Consider the following 25729-nt stretch of genomic DNA (forward strand, 5'->3'; position numbering starts at 1 on the left):
CGGTTGCATCGAGGGACAAGGCAGGGGTGTGCCCTGTCCCCCCTGCTCTTCGCACTGGCGTTTGAACCCCTGGCTGTGGCACTGAGGAAGTCGAGGAACTGGAGGGGGTTGATGCGGGGTGGGGAGGAGCATAGGGTGTCGCTCTATGCGGACGACTTGCTGCTATATGTGGCGGAACCGGTGGGGGGAATGCCGAAGGTAATGAGGATCCTCACGGAGTTCGGGGATTGCTCGGGGTACAAGCTCAACATGGGGAAGAGCGAGTTGTTCGTGGTTCACGCAGGGGACCAGGAGAGGGGGATTGGCGAGCTCCCACTAAAAAGGGCGGAGAGGAGCTTCAGGTATTTGGGGGTCCAGGTGGTCAGGAGCTGGGGGGCCCTGCATAGACTTAATTTCACGAGGCTAGTGGAGTAAATAGAGGAGGAGTTTAAGAGGTGGGATGCGTTGCCGCTGTCCCTGGCGGGTAGGGTGCAGTCAGTCAAAATGACGGTGCTCCCAAGGTTTTTGTTCCTGTTCCAGTGCCTCCCCATTCTTATCCCGAAGGCCTTCTTTAGGCGGGTCAACAGGAGCATAATGGGGTTTGTGTGGGTGCGAGGGACTCCGAGGGTGAGAAGGGTGTTCCTGGAGCGGAGTAGGGATGGGGGGGGGGGGGGGGGGGGGGGGCTGGCACTGCCCAACCTCTGTGGGTACTACTGGGCTGCCAGTAATTAAAAATTATTTTTAAAAAGAAGAGAAGGCAGGGCTTTCATGAACAACCTCAGCCAGTACGGGAATTGAATCGGCGCCGTCGGTCTCCCTCTGCATCGCGAACCAGCTGCCCAGCCACTGGAACTTACCGGCCCCCAGAAGACGTTTGTAAGACAACAGACTGACCAAACAAAGAAACTCGCTTGTTTTGGGTCAGGCTGGTTTCAGGCCTTTGGGCAGGACAATGTCTCCTCTTACTGGATAACCTGTCTCTCGCCCACCCCATCCTCTTAGCTAGATGGCAAATATAGAGAACTCCACATTCTAACTGAGGAATTGAACTAAAGAAAAGAGCATTAGACTGGGATGACCAGTTAGAATAGTGCATTATGGACATTAATTCGGGTTGCAGGGAGTGAACAGGGAAATTGGGTAAAGCATGGCGAGAGGGGGATGGGTAACTATTAGGACCAGTTCTTGGCACAAATGATGCTGCAAAGGATGCTGGGAGAAATGGGCCCAAGGGGAGGAATGTGTAATGGGCCTATCACGATCAGTGGTTGTGGAGGTCAGGTTACTTGGCCAGGTCAAGGAATGTGGGAAAAGGACCTATAAGGATCTTATATTTGTCACCATTACCTTATTTGGTCGTGGGTATGTAAAACTTGAGGCTGAATCCATCTGTATGAAACCAGATGCTGTGCTCCCTTTGTTCACTTGCTCTGGGGATCTCAGGAACAGTGTTGGTCCTGCTGTTATCAGAGTCTGGCTTGCAAGCTATTTGAAATAAAATAAAACAATATCTACAAATCCAAACTCAGCCTTTAGATTGAGACCAGACTGGACAGAAATAACTCAATTTCATCATAACCATCTTTAATTCTTATATTAAATTCATGGCATTCTGTCAAATAAAGGGAACAATCTTAGGGAACCAGGGACCAAATATAAGGGAACAAGGGACCAATATAACAACTTTCACATGTTGAAAAACCCAAGTCAGGTTTAACTTTCATAGTTCTAGGAGAAAAAAGACCCAGCTTCTCAAATCTTTCTTCACAATTGCAATCCCTCATATATCTGGTGAGGAACTTGATGCTTTTTTCCCCACCCTATTGGCCCCGATTAACTCGTGTTTCTTTGATTATAGATTCCACTAACAACTGACTTAAGAAAATCTGGCCTATAATTTTCTGCCGTTTTGAAGGTGGATTCCCCATGACCTTTTGTTTTCTGGTCTTCAAGCACAAATCTTCATTTCCTTCACTTTCTTCTCTCAGGAGCTTCAGGTCTAAACCATCAGGTCCCAGTTATTTATTTGCGTCAATTTCAGTAACTTCTTTAGCACCAATTAGAACATAGAACAGTACAGCACAGGACAGACCCTTCAGTCCACGATGTTGTGCTGACCATTTATCCTAATCTAAGGTCAACCTAACCTACACCCCTTCAATGTACTGCTGTCCAGGTACCTGTCCAAGAATCGCTTAAATGTCCCTAATGACTCTGACTCTACCACCTCTGCTGGCAGTGCATTCCACACACCCACCACTCTCTGTGTAAAGAACCAACCTCTGTGTAAAGAACTCTCCCCTATACCTTCCTCCAATCACCTTAAAATTATGTCCCCTCGTGACAGCCATTTCTGCTCTGGGGAAAAGTCTCTGGCTATCCACTCTATCCTTGCCTCTCATCACCTTGTACACCTCTATCAAGTCACCTTTCTTCCTTCTTCGCTCCAGTGAGAAAAGCCCTAGCTCCCTCAATCTTTCTTCATTAGACATGCCCTCCAGTCCAGGCAGCATCCTGGTAAATCTCCTCTGTACCCTCTCCAAAGCATCCACATTCTTCCTATAATGAGGCGACCAGAACTGGACAGAATATTCCAAGTGTGGTCTAACTAGGGTTTTATAAAGTTGCAGCAAATCCTCGCGGCTCTTAAACTCAATCCCCCTGTTAATGAAAGCCAACAAACCATACGCCTTCTTAACAACCCTATCAACCTGGGTGGCAACTTTGAGGGATCTATGTATGTGGACCCCAAGATCCCTCTGTTCCTCCACACTTCCAAGAATCCTGCCTATAACCCTGTATTCAGCATTCAAATTCAACCTTCCAAAATGAATCATTTCACATTTATCAAGGTTGAACTCCATCTGCCACTTCTCAGCCCAGCTCTGCATCCTGTCAATGTTCTGTTGTAACCTGCAACAGCCCTCAACACTATCTACAACTCCCCCAACCTTCGTGTCAGCAGCAAACTTACTAACCCACCCGCCCACTTCCTCATCCAAGTCATTTATAAAAACCACAAAGAGCAGAGGTCCTAGAACAGATCGCTGCGGGACACCACTGGTCACCGACCTCCAGGCGGAATACTTTCCATCCACTACCACTCGCTTTCTTCTTTTGGCAAGCCAATTCTGTATCCAGACAGCCAAATTCCACTGTATCCCATGCCCCCTAACTTTCTGAATGAGCCTACCATGGGGAACCTGATCAAATGCCGTACTGAAATCCATATACACCACATCCACTGCCCGACCTTCATCAATGTGTCTCGTCACATCCTCAAAGAATTCAATGAGGCTTGTGAGGTATGACCTGCCCCTCACAAAGCCATGCTGACTATCTTTAATCAAACTTTGTTTTTCTAAATAATCATAAATCCTATCTCTCAGAATCCTTTCCAATATTTTGCTCACCACAGACGTAAGACTGATGGGTCTGTAAATCCCAGGGATTTCCCTATTTCCTTTCTTGAACAGGGGAAAAACATTCGCCTCCCTCAAATCATCTGGTACTATTCCAGTGGAGAGTGAGGAAATGAAATGAAATGAAAATTGCTTGTCACAAGTAGGCTTCAAATGAAGTTACTGTGAAAAGCCCCTAGTCGCCACATTCCGTCGCCTGTCCGGAGAGGCTGGTATGGGAATTGAACCGCTGCTGGCCTGCCTTGGTCTGCTTTCAAAGCCAGCTACTTAGCCCTGTTCTAAACCAGCCCCAGATGATGCAAAGATCATCACCAACGCCGCACCAATCTCTTCCCTTAATTCCCGTAGTAACCTTGGCTATATCCCATCAGGCCCAGGGGACTTATCTATCCTGATGCTTTTCAAAATTTCCAGCACATCCTCCTTCTTAATATCAACCCGTTTGAGTCTATTAACCTGGTTCACACTGTTCTCATGAGCAACAAGGCCCCTCTCTCTAGTGAATACTGAAGCAAAATATTCATTTAGGGCCTCCCCCATCTCCTCAGACTCTAGGCGCAAGTTCCCTCCACTATCCCTGATCGGCCCGACTCTCACTCTGATCATCCTATTTCTCACATAAGTGTAGAACGCCTTGGGGTATTCCTAATCCTTCGTGCCAGGGCTTTTTCATGCCCCCTTCTACCTCTCCTGAGTTCATTTTTCAGTTCCTTCCTGGCGACCTTGTAACCCTCTAGAGCCATGCCGAATCCTTGCTTCCTCAACCTTACGTAAGCTTCCTTCTTCCTCTTGACTAGAAGTTCCACTTCTCTTGTCATCCAAGGCTCCTCCTTCACCTTACCATTCCTTCCTCGTCTCAGTGGGACAAAACTATCCAGCACTCGCAGCAAGTGTTCCTTAAACAACCCCCACATTACTGTTGTGCATTATGCTCCTCAGCTCCTGTCTAATAGCAGTATAATTTGCCCTCCCCCAATTAAATACTTTCCCATACTGTCTGTTCCTATCCCTTTCCATGACTATGGTAAAGGTCAAGGAGTTGTGGTCACTGTCACCGAAATGCTCTCCCACCTAGACATCTGACACCTGGCCTGGTTCGTTGCCGAGCACCAAGTCCAATATGGCCTTCCCCCTAGTCGGCCTATCTATATATTGAGTCAGGAAACCTTCCTGTACACACCTGATAAAATCTGCACCATCCAAACCATTTGCAGTAAAGAGGTTCCAGTCAATATTAGGAAAGTTGAAGTCACCCATGACAACTGTTACTTCTGCAGCTTTCCAAGATCTGCTGCCCAATCTGTTCCTCTATCTCTCTGCTGCTATTGGGAGGTCGATAGAAAACTCCCAATAAAGTGACTGCTCCTTTCTTGTTTCTGACTTCTACCCATACTGACCCAGTAGACAAACCCTCCTCAACTACCTCCTTTTCTGTAGCTGTGATGCACTCCCTAATTAACAGTGCCACGCTCCCTCCTCTTTTACCTCCCTCCCTATTCTTCTGAAAACATCTAAATCCTGGAACATCTAACAACCATTACTGCCCCTGTGAAATCCATGTCTCCGTAATGGCCACAACATTGTAGTTCCAAGTACTGATCCATGCTCTAAGTTCATCTCCCTTATTCCTGACAGTCCTTGCATTGAAACAGACACACTTTAACCCATTCCACTGAGTGCAACTTTGCCCTATCAACTGTCTATCCTTCCTCACAGACTCGCTGCATACTATCTCTACCTGTTCAACAGCTGCTCTATCCTCTGACCCATAGCTCTGGTTCTAGGTCAACTTCTCTTCGTCCTTCAATCCCAATTTCTACCTTCTCTGTGAAAGCTGAGGCAAGGGTGCGATTGACCTGCCACACTGCGCCCAAAAAGCAGCTCGCTGTGGTGCAGCACGGTCGATAGAAGCAGGGAGACCCCGCTCCCCGAATCGACTTGCAATGCCGCGTGAGATTGCTGTGTAAATCCCGCCCCTTGTGGACGGCATCACTTTTAGGCATTTCTGCATATTAAAGTGAGACAGCCAGCCTCATTCGCAGATTATCGAGGTGACCGAGGCACTGGGATCGATCCCCTTCCCCTCGGAGACCTCAGGCGATCACCGTTCAGTGCTGGTCTCCACAAATGAGGATCAGTTGGAACGGCACTCGTGGGGGTTTCCAGAGGATTGGAAGCGCCCACGCGCATGCCCTTTGGGCAAGGTGGTATCCTGATACTGCTGGTGCCACCTGGGCAGTGACACCTGGGTGCCAGTTTGGCACTGCCAGTGCCCAGGTGGCATTGCCAAGGTGCCAAGCTGACATTTTTTTCACGGCGGTGATCAGGCCAGGTGTGCCCTGTGCCAGTATTGTGGGAGGGCGGGGATCCTCCCATAGTGTAGCAAGAGATCGGGACGCCATTTAAAAATAGCATCCTGATCTCTCGCTACACTCTGGCAAGTGGAGCTCCTCAGTGCACAAAATGGGGCTATGTCCGGCCGTGGCCATGCGTTCCCCACTGAGGCTCCCTCGCTAACCCGGTGCCATTTTATAGCTTTGTGTTTTTCGGCAGTGTGAGCGCTGGGAAACACGTGGCTAAATGTGCTCGCTATGGGACTTTGTTCCCATTTAGTTAAATCCTGCCCAATGTCTTTATCTAGCAGCTTGGCTGAAGCTTGCCCCCAGCCCCTCACATCAACCTGAACTGTTCACTTAATACTTACAGAAAATGCCATTCTATTTTTCTCTCCAATATCCCTCTGAAGTTTTCTGATTGCCCCTTTTATTCTTTAACCTTGTCCTGGCTTTGATATTCTTCCCCAGCTTAGAGGAGAAAATATTGATGAACTTTATCAAGTGGTGTGGCATTGGAAAGATTGTTACAATGCATCACACTCACTTATAATAACATGCACAATGATTCTCAACAGACTGTACACTGACATCAGTGACGTTTTATTTCAGGTGTAAAAAAAATCTCAAAATTTGGACCTTGCACACAGAAATTACAAAGCATAAAATGTCTGAGATTCTAAACACTGATGTTGGAGGATCTGCAAAGTTGTGTTACTGTGAGACGGTATCAGCTCCACAAGAGCTGCAGAAGGCACCTAGTTTTGGTCTCCAAATTAGAATTTTGTGCATAATGATGTATTCCGTGTGTCTGGCACACGCAGATACGTGAGAGTGCAACGTGTTTCTCATTCAGGATCTGATACTTACCCGAGTGTCACAGCCACTGGCCACAATCTGGGGAATTTGACGCATTTAAAAAAATAATGTCCTCCTCCAACATTATTAGGAAGAGCTATTAAAACAGTTTGGTTAGATCTCTGTTGTAAAAATGGGGTCAGTCACTGCCTCACTTACCGTTCTGCCCGAGGACTCGAGAGATGGATAAACGTACCCAACTGTGTCAAGGGCTTGAACAGAATCTCTTGCTCCTGTCCAGATCCTGGAGTTCTCCGTCCAGCTCCACCAGTTGATTATGCGACATTCCCCTGCCACGCGAGGACAGGATTAACGAGAGATGGTGGTGAGTTTGCGCTGTTGGCACAAATCACTCGGCAGGGGGGTTCTACGGCTAAGGTTTCAATGAAGAAACCCAGATGGACATCGGGTGTCTCTTGGAAAGAGAAGTGGGGATGTCAATGAAGAAGCAGTAATTAAGGGACACTAAGTCTCGGCTTAAAAGCTGGTAGATTCTGGGAAGCAAAGGAAGACCGAAGGAAATGAGGAGTCCCGTTCTTTTGAATTAGTGGTAAACAGGAGCTTAGGTCTGTGCATGCAGAATGACGTTTATGGTCATCAATATGGTAAATGGAAAAGCACAATTTCTGCTGCTCATTATGTGATATGGTACCATTGACTCCATGGGATTGAACTTTCTTCAAATTCCACAGGATCAGTTGCAGGGAACGTGTGGGAGTCACATGAAGCTTTCTGGAACTGATAATAAAAATAAATCCAATATGCATACATCTGGGGCTATAGAGAAATGCACAGTCAACATACTATACATTCATCACCGTAATGCCCTCATCACTTGCTGAATTATCTGTTTAATTCACCTTGCTAGTGGTGTCATTAATGCGACAGTCTTCAGATGCTCTGTGACCACTAAGACTCTGGAATTGAATGTTCACCACAGTCCATCACCCTTAACACAATTAATTTGGACAGGCAACTCAAAGCATCTCCCTTCATCAATATTTCCGTCAAATATCATCAACTGGGCAAAGTCAGTGTGACCGGTGCGGCAGTTAAATGCAGTTTGGGAAAAATTAAAGTTTAGATACCAGAGGTCAGCCCATCTTACATTTCATGATTAAACACAAAAATAAAATCCGCAGAGACAGGATCTCAGCCCCATCAACAGCTTCAGTTCTTCAACGCGTCTTGCCAACTCCTCACGTCTGGAACGAAAACTGCCCCAAGTTCATACCACGAATTCTGTCCCTGTCCGGATTCAGTAATCATCTTCTTTATTGCCTTCATCATCTGCGAGCCCAGCATCATCCCCATTGGCATCCTGGCGAATGAGGTGAGGATCTTCAGGGTCATCCTCCATCTCCCCTCCGTTGTCCTCCTGTCTCAAGAAGCACACACGCCATTAAAAAGGAAGCAATGCAAGTGGCAACCCCCAAGTTCATCCAACCACAACGTGATGAGTGCCATTACCTGACTGAACTATGCAACTCTATTTACCTAGTGCTCTTTTCATGGACAGTGTGCTTCATAAGATATAGGAGCAGAATTAGGCCATTTGGCCCATCGGGTCTGCTCCGCCATTCGATCATGGCCGATCTCATCCTGGCCTTAACTCCACCATCCTGCCCGTTCTCCATAACTCTGCAACCCATTACCAAACCGTCTAACTCCCTCCTTGAATTTACTCACTGCCCCAGCATCACCGCACACTGAGGTAGCAAATTCTACTGAGTCACAACCTTTTGAGAGAAGTAATTTCTCCTCAACTCTGTTTTAAATTTGCTATTTCGTATCCTAAGACTGTGACCTCCAGTTCTGGAATGCCCCACAAGAGAATGCCCCATCTGTTCCACGTCTACTTTCTCCATACCATTTATCATCTTATACACCTCAATTTGATCTCCCCTCATTCTTCTAAACTCTAAAGAGTATAGGCCTAAACTGCTCAATCTCTCGTCATATGACAAACCCCTCGAGCGAAATTCTCCCCCAACGGCGCGATGTCCGCCGACTGGCGCCAAAAACGGCGCCAATCAGATGGGCATCGCGCCAGCCCAAAGGTGCGGAATGCTCCGCATCTTTGGGAGCCGAGCCCCAACATTGAGGGGCTAGGCCGACGCCGGAGGGATTTCCGGCCCGCCAGCTGGCGGAAATGGCGTTTGTTGCCCCGCCAGCTGGCGGAAATGGCGTTTGTTGCCCCGCCAGCTGGCGCGGAAATGCAGCGCATGCGCGGGAGCGTCAGCCGACAGTTTCCCGCGCATGCGCAGTGGGGAGAGTCTCTTCCGCCTCCGCCATGGTGGAGACCGTGGCGGAGGCGAAAGAGTGCCCCCACGGCACAGGCCCGCCCGCGGATCGGTGGGCCCCGATCGCGGGCCAGGCCACCGTGGGGGCACCCCCCCGGAGTCAGATCGCCCCGCGCCCCCCCCAGGACGCCGGAGCCCGCCCACGCCACCTGGTCCCGCCGGTAAATACCAGCTTTGATTTACGCCGGTGGGACAGACAATTTCTGGGCGGGACTTCGGCCCATCTGGGCCGGAGAATTGAGCAGGGGGTCCCGCCAACCGGCGCGGCCCGATTCCCGCCCCCGCCCAATCTCTGGTACCGGAGACTTCAGCGGGGGCGGGATTCACGGCGGCCAACGGCCATTCTCCGACCCGGCGGGGGTCGGAGAATGACGCCCCTCATCTCTGGAATCAACCTAGAGAACCTCCTCTGAACTGCCTCCAATGCCGCTACATCTTTCCTCAAATAAGGGGACCAAAACTGTGCACAATACTCTAGCTGTGGTCTCACCAATACCTTGTATAGTTGCAACAACCCTTCCTTATTTTTTAAAAGATTTTTCCAATTAAGGGGCAATTTAGTGTGGCCAATCGACCTACCCTGCACAGCTTTGGGTTGTGGGGGTGAGTCCCACGCAGACATGGGGAGAATGTGCAAACCCCACGTGGAGAGTGGCCCGGGGCCGAGATTGAACCCAGTGCTAACCACTGCGCCACCCTTTCCTTACTCTAATCCTTTAGCTCTCAATGTCAACATTCCATTTCTTTCTTTATTATCTGCTGTACCTGCATGCTAGTTTTCTGTGACTCATGAACGAGGACCCCCAAATCCCTCAGCTTGCCTTCGCCACCCAAGTCCCGTGAATGAATTGAAAAAACCATTTGGAGAAGTCTGGTTCACCACACCTTAATAACCCTATGTTTTCAAACTATTTTCCCACATTTTACTGGTTCGTAAAATGGTCCCACCTGCTAGTTTTTACAAAAATACTCGTCTAATCTCCTTTGCAGTTCTCCACCACATTTTCGAGATTCCCCAGTTGCAGCTTTATCATGCCTTTCAAGTTTCAGTCTCGGATCAGTCTCTCTAATTTGCGGCAGAATTCTATCCTTTGCGCTAACCCCTTGGACCTTCTGAGAATTCATTCTTTTTGAAATCCCACCCACCACGTATTTAAAGATCCCTCATTGATAATCTCGCCTCTGGTTTGCTAACACATCTCTGCCAAATTAATTTGGGCTAAATCGCACACCTCCATACCAAGTCCAGAGCACTTCTCTCAGGCCTTAAAATATTTTCTCCCTCACGTTTTGGGGACAAATCATCTTAGCAATCATCCATTCCAATCCATTTCCTACTTCAGTCAGGCCATTCCCCCTGTTCATGGCCTCACTTAACTAACGCCAAGGTCCTCAATCCATCAGAACTCAATATTGTTTTAAAATTCCATTCAAATAGCGTTGCAGGGTTAAGGACAGCCTGCGATTTGTTTTCTCCTGTTCGAGAGCCGGAATCAATTAATTGAATTTCAAATACTTCTGAACTCGTCAATATAGAGTCCAGTAAATAAAAGCAGCCAAGGGTCTTCTTAACTCTGGTTCAGGAAGAACAAAGAGCAATACAGGAGGCCCTTCGGCCCTCCAAGCCTGTGCCGGTCATGCTACCAACCTTTGCCAGAGCCCTCAGCACTTCCTTGTGCCGTCTCCCTCCATACCCGTGTTTGTCTGGATGCCTTTTGAACTCAGTTAATGTATCTGCTTCCACAACCTACCCTGGCAACACTTTCCAGGCACTCGTCACCAAAGAACAAAATATACCAGAATATACTAGACACTGGCAAAACATCATGGTCTAACATACTGGCTTATGAAACATGCTAATTGGGTTTAAGGTGGACCACAAGGGTTAATGTGGGTGGATATTTAAATTGAAGGAGAGCTTGCTCCCAGATCTGCTAAAGAATCCCCGCACCTTTCCCTGAGATTCTTCTCATTTATAGTGTTTTGAACTGTTGGAATGAAGCCCTGCAGAGATGTGGACTAACCGCGAGGAATTAGTTCAGAATGCTGAATCATTACAACTTGTAACCTTTTTTTTGGTACATATTTTTTAAACACAGAGTTCTGATGGCACGATCATGGGGGTCTGACTATAGCTGGGGTGGCTAATGGTTGGCGCTAGAAACGCCAGATGCAGGGTACCTCAGCCCCCTTCATGACAACCAAGCAGAAAAAAAGCCTCCACCAGGCACTGGCTGTCGTCTGAAAAACAATAACGTCTCGGGTGGTGCTTACATTCTCGGCCTCCTGATCTTCCTGATATTCGTCCACGGCCTCATCCCCTTCCTTACTGGCAACATTGACGGCCTGGAGTTAGACAAGGGAGAGAAGAAACAATACAATATTATCCTAAAATTATATTATGCTTCTTAGGTTCATCTCTCAAACCTCCACAGTCACTAAACTGGAAAGAATTTGTGGCCATGAATATACCAGCATTAACCATTGCACACCCAATCAATCACTGATTGAAGTCAGAGAGAGGGGCCTGGCTTAATTGGATTCCAGCCACAAGAGGGTGGGGAACAGAGAGGGTGAAAGCAAAGTTGCCACAGTCCCACTTGACCATCGGCTGTTTTCCCGTTTGAGGGGGCAGAGCCGACTGGTGGTGATGTTTAAAAATAAAATTCCAATTAAGGGGCAATTCAGCATGGCCAATCCACCTCCCCTGCACATCTTTGGGTTCTGGGGGGGGGTGAAACCCACGCAAACACGGGGAGAATGTGCAAACTCCACACGGACAGCGACCTGGGGCCGGGGTCGAACCCGGGTGCTCGGCGCCGCGAGGCAGCAGTGCTAACCACTGCGCTGTGCCGCACCCACTGGTGGTGATTTTGACCTGACGGTCGCCACAGCTCAGGCGAGGGGCAAGGTTGAGAAGGCGGGGCCTTCATAAATAGCGGCTGCTGAAACGGGAATTCAACCCACGCTGCTGGCCTCGCTCTGGATCACGAACCAGCTGTCCAGCCAGCTGAGCTAAACTGGCGCAGGGGCAGGTGAATGTGGGGGTGCTGGTAGGGAGGACCGCATGTAGAAAAGGAAAGAGAAATGGAAGTAGACACGCATAAATTGCTCACTTTATTCAATGGTTTGAGAAAGGAATTGAAATTCAGCGCTGTTTATGCTCCACAGTCTTCCGCAAGCCTTTGGGAAGGAACAGGCAAGCTGGGAGTCAGCAGTGGGAACAACGAGCTGCCTTATCTCAAATCTCACAATATAAATAAATCAGCGTTTCAAGCAGCCATCTCCAGTGTGGTTGAGCAGGCCTGCTACGTGAGGCACAGCACACAGCTGTGAGCTGCTGCCTTTCACCTGCTCCGTTGTAAAGGCTTCATCCTCATCATATTGGATTGGCGCAGCAGAGACTGGAGCTCCCCTCTGAAGAGAATCACAGTGAATCCAAACACGTTCCACAGGAAGCACAAAAGAAAATGATATGCTGTGCCGGTCGAGTATCCACTATGGGAAATCCTCGGCTGATGGCATTTTGGTTTTCAGATATTTCCGGGTCTACTGTGTATTTTTGTTTCAAACTTCCTTGATGGGATGTGGCCATCCCTAATTGTCCTTGAACTGACTGGTCTGGAGTCACATGTAGGCCAGGCTAGGTCAGGATGTCAGATTTCCTTCGCTGAAGGACAATAGTGAACCCGATGGGTTTTTAAGACTTTTAATTCCAGATCTGTACTGAAATCAGATCATCTGCCGTGGTGGGTGGGATTTGAACCGAGGACTCTCGGGCAGTACCCTGGGTCTCTGGATTACTCGTCATGTGACAATGCCACTACGCCACCACCACCTCCCCTAAACTACAGTCAGCCTAGGTTACTTATGTTACAAAAGCCTAAGCCTAGGCCAGCTATGGTCTGTATATAATAGCTTGTTTCTCCCTTTGCCAGTTCTCACACGTTAGTTCTTACTTGTTAAGACTTATTACACCGGTAAATAATATTACTTGCCTTTATCACATACAAATTAACTGTATCGCCATTCAAAAAAAAACATTTGCAGGCAGCACGTGGCGCAGTGGTTAGCACTGCTGTCTCACGGCCCTGAGGTCCCAGGTTCGATCCCGGCTCTGGGTCACTGTCCGTGTGGACTTTGCACATTCTCCCCGTGTTTGCGTGGGTTTCGCCCCCACAATCCAAAAGATGTGCAGGGTAGGTGGATTGGCCACGCTAAATTGCCTCTTAATTTGAAAAAATGAATTGGGTACTCTAAATTTTTTTTTTAAAGTTTGGCTTTTGGATGTTTTTAAATGTACGGATAAAGGATATTCGACCTGCAAACCATGTTGCTTCATTAAAGATTAAACTCCGTGGATCTGTGGCTTTTTGGGGAAAAGAATTCTGCTTCAGCCTCCCACCTACCTCAGGATCTGATTTACCGAGGAGCTGCTGCTCCTTCAGCCCCGCTGCCTTCCCTGTGAAACCAGGCCTCTCGAGTTCAGCTTCTTCAAACTCATCTTCTCCCTGGTTATTGGGGTCCTGAGCCGGGTCCTGATCGATATCTGGGATCTGAAGAAACAATTTGGATCAAAACCTGCACCTGGGCCTGACTACCGAGAGCCGGGAAAAGTGACGACCACTCTGTGGCCGGAGATCTGCTGGAAGTCAGCGTTCCCTGAAGCATTTTTCATCGGATCCGGGATCATGGCCGCCATTGATCTCATGCTTCTTTGACTTTCCCTTGACATGGAAATCTAAGATATGTCTGTTTTTCCCTTACGCCTCTCTGGAGTGAGGTGCATAGATGTCAAGTGTTGATGTTGTTGTTTGACAGCCTTGGAGGCGCTGGACTTTGGGAAGGAGTGGTTGTGCCTACTTGTAAGTGGGAGTTATGTACAGGAGTTGTGCGTCTGAGCCCAGGAATATTCTCGGGAAGGAGGAAAGAGACATTGAAAAATAGTGAAGGGTGGCTGGACTCTTGGCCTGTACCATGGAGACAATGGCTGGACTCTCTCTGGCAAGAGTTACACCCTCTCCTGTCTGCAGCTGCCACTGAGCCACACATAAGGAGATATTAGGCTCAGTGGTCAAAATCTTCCAAAGGAGGGGCAGCACGGGGGCGCAGTGGTTAGCACTGCTGTCTCTCGGCGCCGAGGTCCCACATTCGATCCCGGCCCTGGGTCACTGGCCATGTGGAGTTTGCACATTCTCCTCGTGTTTGCGTGGGTTTTGCCCCCACAACCCAAAGATGTGCAGGGTAGGTGGATTGGCCACGCTAAATTGCCCCTTGATTGGAAAAAATGAATTGGCTCCTCCAAATTTATTTTTTTAAAAGCGTTCAAAGGAGGAGAGAGGTAATGAGGTGGAGAGTTTGGAGAGGGAGTTAAACGCATGGCACAGAATTGTGGACCAATTAAATATCGATGAAATCAGATCTGAGCCGGGACAGAAACAAAAGACAAGTCGCGGCGGCAGCGGATAACTGCTTTTCAACGGGAAAATAATCAAACAGCTCGACATAAAGTTGCATTGTTGGGTCCTTTCTCATTCTAGCGACTGCAGTTTCGATATTTCAGCCTCCGCGTGGGCGGGTTGAGCGCACCGTGGGTCTCCCTCCTCACTGGCTCTTTTAAGCAAGTGAACTTCTGATAGGAAATCGAGGAGAATGAATAGGAAACTGTTCGGTAAATTGGTTTTGCCACAGTCACACCTTCAAAAAGATCTAAAGAGCAGACCTTATTCGAACTTTTACCCAACAGGAGAATTTAGTGGATAATACATAAGCAAGTGAATATATAACTGGAATATAACAAATATATTCTTACAATGATTGTATTAGGCAGTTCCTTCAAACAACAAATGGTAACAATCTATATCTTATTAATTTGTTGTTACTCTTCATACCTGCAGTAAACACTCCCCATCTTGGTCACCTCCTCCAGTCCTACAACCCTCTGAGATCCCGCACCTCTCCAATTCTGATCTCTTACCCACCCCCCCATTTTAATTCCTCCGCCATTGGAGGCTGTATCTTCAGCTATCCCCAATCTCCCTAACCAATCACTCCTCCCAAAGTCCAAAGAGTGTCGGAAAGAAGAATGAGATTTGATCTTATTGAAATCGTGTCAGGTTACGAGGGGGGGGGGGGGGATTAGATGGCGCGAGGAAGAACCGTTCCCCCCTCGGTGGGGAGAATCCAGAACGAGGGGCACAGTCTCAAAATAAGGGGTCTCTCCCACTTCAGATGGAGGTGAGGAGGAATTTGTTCTCTCAGAGAGGGCGGAGGTTATCATTTGGTGCAGAGCGCTGGCTGGGGGGGGTGGAAGAGTACCGGTGTGTCGCTCTCCAGTTGCACAGCCATGTTGGGAAAGCCCCCCCCCCCATCACCAACACACACACACACATAAGCGGAACCCCCCCCCCCTCAACGGAGCTCCCCAGAAGGCTCGCCCCTGGCACTGCCTGGGGGCATGGGCATGGTCCACTCTCTCCACGCACTTTCTGGGCAGGAACCATGTGACCTCATCGGCAAGGGGAGGGGGAAAATCGGAAAAACGCGATCTCGCCGGCAAAAAAAAATCCCATTTTCCAATTGTCGTGAAATTCTCCGCTCAAGACGCCGTTTGTACCCATTGCGCAAAATCACTCCCAGGGTCTTCGGAATTCTCCCCCCACCCGCCTCCTCAGAGAACAGTGGAGTTTGGGTCATGGAATATATTCAAGGGAGGGAATCTAGGATTATGGAGATGGGGGGGGTGGGCTTGGCAGGGGTGGAACCAGGCACGAGTTCAGCTGGACAGCCATGGTCTTATTGAATGGGGGAGCAGGTTCAAGGGGCCGAATGGCCTGTTCCTGGTCCTAACCCGTATGTTCCTCAAACCCTCTCTGACCCAGCTTTTGTTCACCTGCCTGAATATCCCCGTGTGAGACTCGGTGTCAGATTCTGTTCACCAATACTCCTAACAAAGCACCGTGGGACATCTTACCTAAAAGGCGCTATATGAATGCAAAGTTTGTGTTGCCAATCTTTTATTACTGAAGTCTCTCGGACTGTGGAAGCTTAACCTGGTCAAGCTTTTTCAAGTTCCAAATGGCCTGACACAAAGCTTGTAAGTCATGAATGGGAGTTACCATTGACCAGAAACAGAACTGGACTAGCCATACAAACACAGTGGCTACAAAAGTTGGTCAGATGCTGGGAATTCTGTGGTGAGTAACGCCCCTCCTAACCCCCTCAAAGCCTGTCCACCATCTACAAGGCACAAGTCAGGAGTGTATTGGAATACTCTCCACTTGCCTGGATTAGTGCAGCTCCAACTACCCCACCACCAACGAACAGTGGCAGCCGTGTGTAACAGCTACAAGATGGACTGCAGGAACTCACAAAGGCTCTTTAGAGACTACCTTCCAAACCCGCGACCACTTCCAGGTAGGACGGGGGCCTGGGAACCCACCGCCTAGTGGTTACACACACACGCACGCACACACGCACGCACGTACGTACAGACACACCAAACAACAACCTGCATTCACATAGCACCATTAACAGAGTAAAACATTACAATGCTCTATGAGGTGCCCCAAGGACTTTTTCATGGGCAGTTTTCTATCTGACTGCCATTAAAGAAATGTTTGTGTTGTGAACAGTGCAAAAATGTTTTAATTTCCGATTGTAGTATCAGCGGGCCCTTGAACTTGGCTGTTGGAAAAGAATTGTCGTTTCAAAGTCACTTACGATAAATCCCAGAATATTTAGCCCATTTCGCCGTTTTTTGAGGTGGAGTTGGTGTAGTAACTCAATAAATTCCTCACACTGTCAGGGTACTCACCAGTGGTTCTTGTGCTATCTGCTTTCCCCTGGGTGACTTTGCGTGAAGTAACAGTCTCTCAGCATCATTTCTACCCACATCATCCAACTCATTGTCTAAAATCAAGACCAAAGCTGAAATGGTCAGACTGCAAAACAACCGAAGGCCAGCAGGTGGCAACACAAGTCACCCAAATGTAACAGGGAGACAACAAGGAGGCAAAAGGGGGAGGCAAGACGGGGAGGGGGGTGAAATTTGGTGAGCAAGAAAGGGGAAAGAGGGTGAGCAAGAAGGGGGAAAGCGGGTGAGCAAGAAGGGGGAAAGAGGGAGCGAGAAGGGGGAAAAGAGGGAGCGAGACGGGGGAAAAGAGGGAGCGGGACGGGGGAAAAGAGGGAGCGAGACGGGGGAAAGAGGGAGCGAGACGGGGAAAAGAGGGAGCGAGACGGGGGAAAAGAGGGAGCGAGACGGGGGAAAAGAGGGAGCGAGACGGGGGAAAAGAGGGAGTGAGACGGGGAAAAGAGGGAGCGAGACAGGGAAAGAGGGAGCGAGACGGGGAAAGAGGGAGCGAGACGGGGAAAGAGGGAGCGAGGCGGGGAAAGAGGGATCGAGGCGGGGAAAGAGGGAGCGAGACGGGGAAAGAGGGAGCGAGACGGGGAAAGAGGGAGCGAGACGGGGAAAGAGGGAGCGAGACGGGGAAAGAGGGAGCGAGACGGGGAAAGAGGGAGCGAGACGGGGAAAGAGGGAGCGAGACGGGGAAAGAGGGAGGAGCGAGACAGATGAAAAGAGGGAGCAAGACGGGGAAAGAGGGAGCGAGTCAGGGGAAAGAGGGAGCGAGATGGGGAAAGAGGGAGCGAGACAGGGACAGAGGGAGCGAGACGGGGATAGAGGGAGCGAGAAGGGGAAAGAGGGAGGAGCGAGACAGATGAAAAGAGGGAGCAAGACGGGGAAAGAGGGAGCGAGACGCGGGAAAGAGGGAGCGAGACGCGGGAAAGAGGGAGCGAGACGGGGAAAGAGGGAGCGAGACGGGGAAAGAGGGAGCGAGACGGGGAAAGAGGGAGCGAGACGGGGAAAGAGGGAGCGAGACGGGGAAAGAGGGAGCGAGACGGGGAAAGAGGGAGCGAGACGGGGGCGAGACGGGGTAAAGAGGGAGCGAGACGGGGAAAGAGGGAGCGAGACGGGGTAAAGAGGGAGCGAGACGGGGTAAAGAGGGAGCGAGACGGGGGAAAGAGGGAGCGAGACGGGGAAAGAGGGAGCGAGACGGGGGAAAGAAGGAGCGAGACAGGAGAAAGAGGGAGCGAGACGGGGAAAGAGGGAGTGAGACGGGGAAAGAGGGAGTGAGACGGGGAAAGAGGGAGCGAGACGGGGAAAGAGACGGGGGAAAGAGGGAGCGAGACGGAGAAAGAGGGAGCGAGAAGGGGGAAAGAGACGGGGGAAAGAGGGAGTGAGACGGGGAAAGAGGGAGCGAGACGGGGAAAGAGGGAGCGAGACGGGGAAAGAGGGAGCGAGAAGGGGGAAAGAGACGGGGGAAAGAGGGAGCGAGACGGGGAAAGAGGGAGTGAGACGGGGAAAGAGGGAGCGAGAAGGGGGAAAGAGACGGGGGAAAGAGGGAGTGAGACGGGGAAAGAGGGAGCGAGACGGGGAAAGAGGGAGCGAGACGGGGAAAGAGGGAGTGAGACGGGGAAAGAGGGAGCGAGACGGGGAAAGAAGGTGCGAGACAGGAGAAAGAGGGTGCGAGACGGGGGAAAGAGGGTGCGAGACGGGGAATGAGGGAGCGAGACGGGGAAAGAGGGAGCGAGACGGGGAAAGAGGGTGCGAGACGGGGAAAGAGGGAGCGAGACGGGGAAAGAGGGTGCGAGACGGGGAATGAGGGAGCGAGACGGGGAAAGAGGGAGCGAGACGGGGAAAGAGGGTGCGAGACGGGGAAAGAGGGTGCGAGACGGGGAAAGAGGGAGCGAGACGGGGAAAGAGGGAGCGAGACGGGTAAAGAGGGAGCGAGACGAGGGAAAGAAGGTGCGAGACAGGAGAAAGAGGGAGCGAGAAGGGGGAAAGAGGGAGCGAGACGGGGAAAGAGGGAGCGAGAAGGGGGAAAGAGGGAGCAAGGCGAGGGAAAGAGGGAGCGAGACGGGGAAAGAGGGAGCGAGAAGGGGGAAAAGAGGGAGCGAGACGGGGAAAGAGGGAGCGAGAAGGGGGAAAGAGGGAGCGAGTCAGGGGAAAGAGGGAACGAGAAGGGGGAAAGAAGGTGCGAGACAGGAAAAAGAGGGAGCAAGGCGAGGGAAAGAGGGAGCGAGACGGGGAAAGAGGGAGCGAGACGGGGAAAGAGGGAGCGAGACGGGGAAAGAGGGAGCGAGACGGGGAAAGAGGGAGCGAGACGGGGAAAGAGGGAGCGAGACGGGGAAAGAGGGAGCGAGACGGGGAAAGAGGGAACGAGAAGGGGGAAAGAGACGGGGGAAAGAGGGAGTGAGACGGGGAAAGAGGGAGCGAGACGGGGAAAGAGGGAGCGAGACAGGAGAAAGAGGGAGCGAGACGGGGAAAGAGGGAGCGAGACGGGGAAAGAGGGAACGAGAAGGGGGAAAGAGACGGGGGAAAGAGGGAGTGAGACGGGGAAAGAGGGAGCGAGACGGGGAAAGAGGGAGCGAGACGGGGAAAGAGGGAGTGAGACGGGGAAAGAGGGAGCGAGAAGGGGGAAAGAAGGTGCGAGACAGGAGAAAGAGGGTGCGAGACGGGGGAAAGAGGGTGCGAGACGGGGAATGAGGGAGCGAGACGGGGAAAGAGGGAGCGAGACGGGGAAAGAGGGAGCGTGACGGGGAAAGAGGGAGCGTGACGGGGAAAGAGGGTGCGAGACGGGGAAAAGAGGGAGCGAGACGGGGGAAAGAGGGTGCGAGACGGGGAATGAGGGAGCGAGACGGGGAAAGAGGGAGCGAGACGGGGAAAGAGGGAGCGAGACAGGGTAAAGAGGGAGCGAGACGAGGGAAAGAAGGTGCGAGACAGGAGAAAGAGGGAGCGAGAAGGGGGAAAGAGGGAGCGAGACGGGGAAAGAGGGAGCGAGAAGGGGGAAAGAGGGAGCGAGTCAGGGGAAAGAGGGAGCGAGAAGGGGGAAAGAAGGTGCGAGACAGGAAAAAGAGGGAGCAAGGCGAGGGAAAGAGGGAGCGAGACGGGGAAAGAGGGAGCGAGACGGGGAAAGAGGGAGCGAGACGGGGAAAGAGGGAGCGAGACGGGGAAAGAGGGAGCGAGACGGGGAAAGAGGGAGCGAGACGGGGAAAGAGGGAGCGAGACGAGGGAAAGAAGGTGCGAGACAGGAGAAAGAGGGAGCGAGAAGGGGGAAAGAGGGAGCGAGACGGGGAAAGAGGGAGCGAGACGAGGGAAAGAAGGTGCGAGACAGGAGAAAGAGGGAGCAAGGCGAGGGAAAGAAGGGAGGTGCAGGAAAGAGTGACAGTGACAGAAAGAATTAGAGAAGAAAAAGATGATAGATTGTTAAGAGAGGGACATAAAAATGAACTCAGGATGAAGACATTTTTGCAGCACTTTTGCAATGTGTCAATTATTAACTTTCTCTTAATTAATCAGGACTGCTGTAGCCAATGCAGGAAGTGACTGAAATCCTGAAGCAGTTTAATTACACTTTACCCATAGTCTCTGAAATATATACTTCCCTGGATCAATCGAAGCGAGAAGAGGCATTGTTACATTGTTGACTGTCAACAGGAACTCAGTAACCATCAAAGGCAAAGAGAAGGATGGGATCAACGGCACCTGATCCAAGCACTGACCCAGATCTCAAAGCTGCCTCTATTCATCACAGCCAAACTCAGCACAGGGCGATCCCAAGCACGGGTGGGGGGGCGGATCACGGTGATACCAAACGTGTGGGTCAGGGTGACGGTGAGCATGGGGGGGGGGGGAAAAGAGTTTGCAGCAGATTTTACAACCACAGTTCCATAGCTTATTTCTGCAATTCCTTTAAAAACAGAGAACAAAACCAATTGTGTGGGTTACTGAGGAATTGGCTGAAGACTCTGTCACCAATGTGTGGGTCAAAGAGAGGGTTCAAAATGCCAAAGACTTCAGATCAGCGAGTTTGCAATGGAGCGAAGCTAGGTTAGCCCTGTTGCCTCACGGCGCCGAGGTCCCAGGTTCGATCCCGGCTCTGGGTCACTGTCCGTGTGGAGTTTGCACATTCTCCCCGTGTTCGCGTGGGTTTCGCCCCCACAACCCAAAGATGTGCAGGCTAGGTGGACTGGTCACGCTAAATTGGCCCTTAATTGGAAAAAATGAATTGGGTATTCTAAATTTATTTTAAAAAGGAGAAATAAATAAATAAATAAACAGACAAATAAATAAATAATGGAGCGATGATTCGAGGCGGGGTGGGGTGTGGGGTTAGAGTTCAGACTGGAGGAGACTGCAGAAATAGTCAAAGATAAGGGAACTTAAAGAAAACAAAAGGGACATTAAGCCGACTCTCAGGCCTGCATTCAGGTGAGTGCAATGATCCCATGGCTCCAGTCAATGGAGAGCAGTGGAGTTCACCCCAGTGTCTGGTTAAGAACAAATCATCTGCTGATTTATCTCATTGCTGTTTGTGGGACCTGGCATGTGTGAGGATTAATTGACACATTTTCTACATTATAACAGTGACCGTTATTTCATTATGTGTGAAATGTTTTGGGAAACGCTTTGATTGCAAAACACATTGCCTTATAAAGAATTTACAACACACAAACAGCCAAATAGACCATTCGGCCCAGGCTGCGTAATGCTGTATTCATGCTGCCAGTAACCATACTCCCACCTCATCGGCAGATCCATGAATCCGTACTTCCAAATGTGTTTAACTAGCCCCCCTTCGAATGTATCCACGCTAACGCCCTCAAAAGACTTCATTTGGAAAGAGGTTGGGTAAAGACCTTTCTCCTGAATTTCTTGTTGGGTTTATAACATTCCTACGTCCCCTCAAAAGGGGGTGGAAACAGTCTTTGAATATTTTTAAGGTAGAGGTGGATAGATAAGTGAGAGGGCGAAAGGATTTAGGGGGTAGACAGTAAGGTGGAGAAATCAGGTCAGCCATGGGCTTATTGGGTGGCAGACCAGGCTCGAGGGGCCGAGTGGCTAGGCCCAAGTTCACATCATTAATAATGTCAACCCAAACAAAACAGTGAACAAAATGGCAGCGACCCAATGATATAAAGCCACAGGTTAAGAGGGATGATTTACACTCACTCTGTATCCAGGAATTGGTTTAAAATGAGCACATTAGAAAGGAGGGATTTATACATTTACCCCTCAGCAATTCATCTCCCCCTCTTCCTCATGAAGGCACTGATAATCCTCTACTACCAGGGAGGCGGCGGTATTGTCACTGGACGAGTAATCCAGAGACCAGGGTAATGCTCTGGGTTCGTATCCCGCCATGGCAGCTAGTGAAATTTATACAATAATATATGCGTGAACGCAATGATCCGTAGTTTTGGGCTCTCCCCCACCTCCCCCCAAACATATCGAAATATCTTCTCCACATCTTCCTTAGCAAAGTCAGAAAGATCCCAATAAGCCCACTCCTCAGCATCCTCTTTGCTATGAAGAGAGGCTGGTTAAACTGGGATTGTTTTCCTTAAGAGCTCAAGGGCTGAATTTTCCGCCGGTGGGATGCTCCATTTTGCCGGTAGCCTGGGGGTTTCCCTCCGGCGTGGGGCTGCCCCACAATGGGAAACCCCATTGACCGACCGGCATAACGGAGCATCCCGCCGGCGGGGTGAGACAGAAATGTGGCGCAGCGGGACAGAGAATCTAGCCCCTGGAGACCGAGGAGGGACCTGAGTGAGGTTACAAAATTCTGAGGGACATAGATAGGGTCGATAGGAAGAAACATTTCCCCTTAGTAGAGGGGCCAATAAGAAGGGGCACAGATTTACGGTAATGGGCAGAGGGTTTAGAGGGGATTTGAAGAAAAACCCCGGGGCCTCTTTCTGTGCTGTAAACCTCTACGCGCCAGACTGGCTGGCTCAGTCACACAGACTCTGGCATCTCCAGTACGACTGGTTTACTACTAACTTGCCCTGACGGTGAATATCACATTGAAATAAATAACCAGCAGCAGTGGTCACCTACCTGTCCTCTCAACCTCCTCCTCTCTCACACGGTCCACATGCCAGTTGGCGTTTCGGTGTGCCGGACTCCACTGCCTCCTGGTGACTCGAGGAGCAGTTGTCTGCAGCTCGTGATGGTTCTGCACAAAGGGAATTTGGACTTGCTCCTTTCGACTGCGCAGTTTAAAATCCGCACCCGTGTTCACACCATTAATAATCTCATCCCACCTATCAGCAAAATAAAACAGTGAACAAAACGGCAGAGCCCCAATGATGTAAAGCCTCAGGTTAAGGGACATGATTTACACTCACTCTTTTTCTAGGAATCGGTTTGAAATGAGCACATTATAAAGGAGGAATTTTAAAATTTACCCTCAACTATTCATCTTCTCTCCCTCAAGAAGGCATTGACTATCCTCTGGAACCAGGTGGTGGTGGTGTAGAGGTATTATCACTGGATTAGTAATCCAGAGGCCAGGGTAATTCTCTGGGTTCGAATCCCAGCGTGGCAGATGGTGAAATTTGTGTTCAATAAAAATTCTGGAATTAAAAGTCTAATTATGTGAACATAAAGACACATCTGGTTCACTGATGCCTTTGGTCGGGCCTACATATGAGCCCAGACCCCCACAGCAACTGATTGGATGGGCAACACGTGCCAGTGATACTCACATTCAATGAATAAAACAAAATTATCCACAGGCTCATTGCTATTCACCTGCAAGTCCAGACACCAAATGTCAAAACATGATTTGACTCTGGGGGACTTCACGGCCAAACCCAAGCCAGTCTTCAACCAACGTGTACACACACCATACCTTCATGAAGGCCTTCTTAACTTGCCCCTCACCCGAGGTGATCCAGGTTAAATCACCACCAGTCAGATCTCCCCTTCAAAGGGGAAAGCAGCCAATGGTCATCGGGGACAAGGGTGACTTTAAGTTTGCCGTACCCCAGTGAGAGTCACTGTCCATTGGATTCGCACACCAGCAAGTCAGTGTCTATGGGACCTGTGACCCAGTGAGAGTCCGTGTCTGTGGGACCTGTGACCCAGTGAGAGTCAGTGTCTATGGGACCTGTGACCCAGTGAGAGTCAGTGTCTGTGGGACCTGTGACCCAGTGGGAGTCAGTGTATATGGGACCTGTGACCCAGTGAGAGTCCGTGTCTATGGGACCTGTGACCCAGTGAGAGTCAGTGTCTATGGGACCTGTGACCCAGTGAGAGTCAGTGTCTATGGGACCTGTGACCCAGGGAGAGTCAGTGTCTCTGGGACCTGTTACCCAGTGAGAGTCAGTGTCTATGGGACCTGTGACCCAGTGAGAGTCGGTGTCTGTGGGACCTGTGACCCAGTGAGAGTCAGTGTCTATGGGACCTGTGACCCAGTGAGAGTCAGTGTCTATGGGACCTGTGACCCAGTGAGAGTCAGTGTCTATGGGACCTGTGACCCAGTGAGAGTTGGTGTCTGTGGGACCTGTTACCCAGTGAGAGTCAGTGTCTATGGCACCTGTGACCCAGTGAGAGTCGGTGTCTGTGGGACCTGTTACCCAGTGAGAGTCAGTGTCTCTGGGACCTGTGACCAAGTGAGAGTCGGTGTCTATTGGACCTGTGACCCAGTGAGAGTCGGTGTCTCTGGGTCCTGTGACCCAGTGGGAGTCAGTGTCTATGGGACCTGTGACCCAGTGAGAGTCAGTGTCTGTGGGACCTGACCCAGTGAGAGTCGGTGTCTGTGGGATATGTGACCCAGTGAGAGTCAGTGTCTATGGGACCTGACCCAGTGAGAGTCAGTGTCTATGGGACCTGTGACCCAGTGATCGTCAGTGTCTCTGGGACCTGGGACCCAGTGAGAGTCAGTGTCTATGGGACCTGTGACCCAGTGAGAGTCGGTGTCTGTGGGACCTGTGACCCAGTGAGAGTCAGTGTCTATGGGACCTGTGACCCAGTGAGAGTCGGTGTCTGTGGGACCTGTTACCCAGTGAGAGTCAGTGTCTATGGGACCTGTGACCCAGTGAGAGTCAGTGTCTATGGGACCTGTGACTAGGTAAACAGTCCAACTAGGGAAGGGGCGGTACTGGACCTGGTATTGGGGAATGAGCCCGGCCAGGTGGTAGATGTTTCAGTAGGGGAGCATTTCGGTAACAGTGACCACAATTCAGTAAGTTTTAAAGTACTGGTGGACAAGGATAAGAGTGGTCCGAGGATGAATGTGCTAAATTGGGGGAAGGCTAATTATAACAATATTAGGCGGGAACTGAAGAACATAGATTGGGGGCGGATGTTTGAGGGCAAATCAACATCTGACATGTGGGAGGCTTTCAAGTGTCAGTTGAAAGGAATACAGGACAGGCATGTTCCTGTGAGGAAGAAAGATAAATACGGCAATTTTCGGGAACCTTGGATGACGAGTGATATTGTAGGCCTCGTCAAAAAGAAAAAGGAGGCATTTGTCAGGGCTAAAAGGCTGGGAACAGACGAAGCCTGTGTGGCATATAAGGAAAGTAGGAAGGAACTTAAGCAAGGAGTCAGGAGGGCTAGAAGGGGTCATGAAAAGGCATTGGCAAATAGGGTTAAGGAAAATCCCAAGGCTTTTTACACTTACATAAAAAGCAAGAGGGTAGCGAGGGAAAGGGTTGGCCCACTGAAGGATAGGCAAGGGAATCTATGTGTGGAGCCAGAGGAAATGGGCGAGGTACTAAATGAATACTTTGCATCAGTATTCACCAAAGAGAAGGAATTGGTAGATGTTGAGTCTGGAGAAGGGGGTGTAGATAGCCTGGGTCACATTGTGATCCAAAAAGACGAGGTGTTGGGTGTCTTAAAAAATATTAAGGTAGATAAGTCCCCAGGGCCGGATGGGATCTACCCCAGAATACTGAAGGAGGCTGGAGAGGAAATTGCTGAGGCCTTGACAGAAATCTTTGGATCCTCGCTGTCTTCAGGGGATGTCCCGGAGGACTG

The 25729-nt window shown here is 50.1% G+C and overlaps 1 pseudogene; it reads right to left on the reverse strand.

Annotated features, from left to right (window-relative positions):
• Window positions 1–6311: 6311 nt before the first annotated feature.
• LOC140392710 (uncharacterized) overlaps window positions 6312–25729 on the reverse strand; it is an 80931-nt pseudogene continuing 61513 nt past the window's right edge.

The sequence above is a fragment of the Scyliorhinus torazame genome, chromosome 16 (assembly GCF_047496885.1).
Source record: "Scyliorhinus torazame isolate Kashiwa2021f chromosome 16, sScyTor2.1, whole genome shotgun sequence".
Taxonomy (NCBI): Eukaryota; Metazoa; Chordata; class Chondrichthyes; order Carcharhiniformes; family Scyliorhinidae; genus Scyliorhinus; species Scyliorhinus torazame.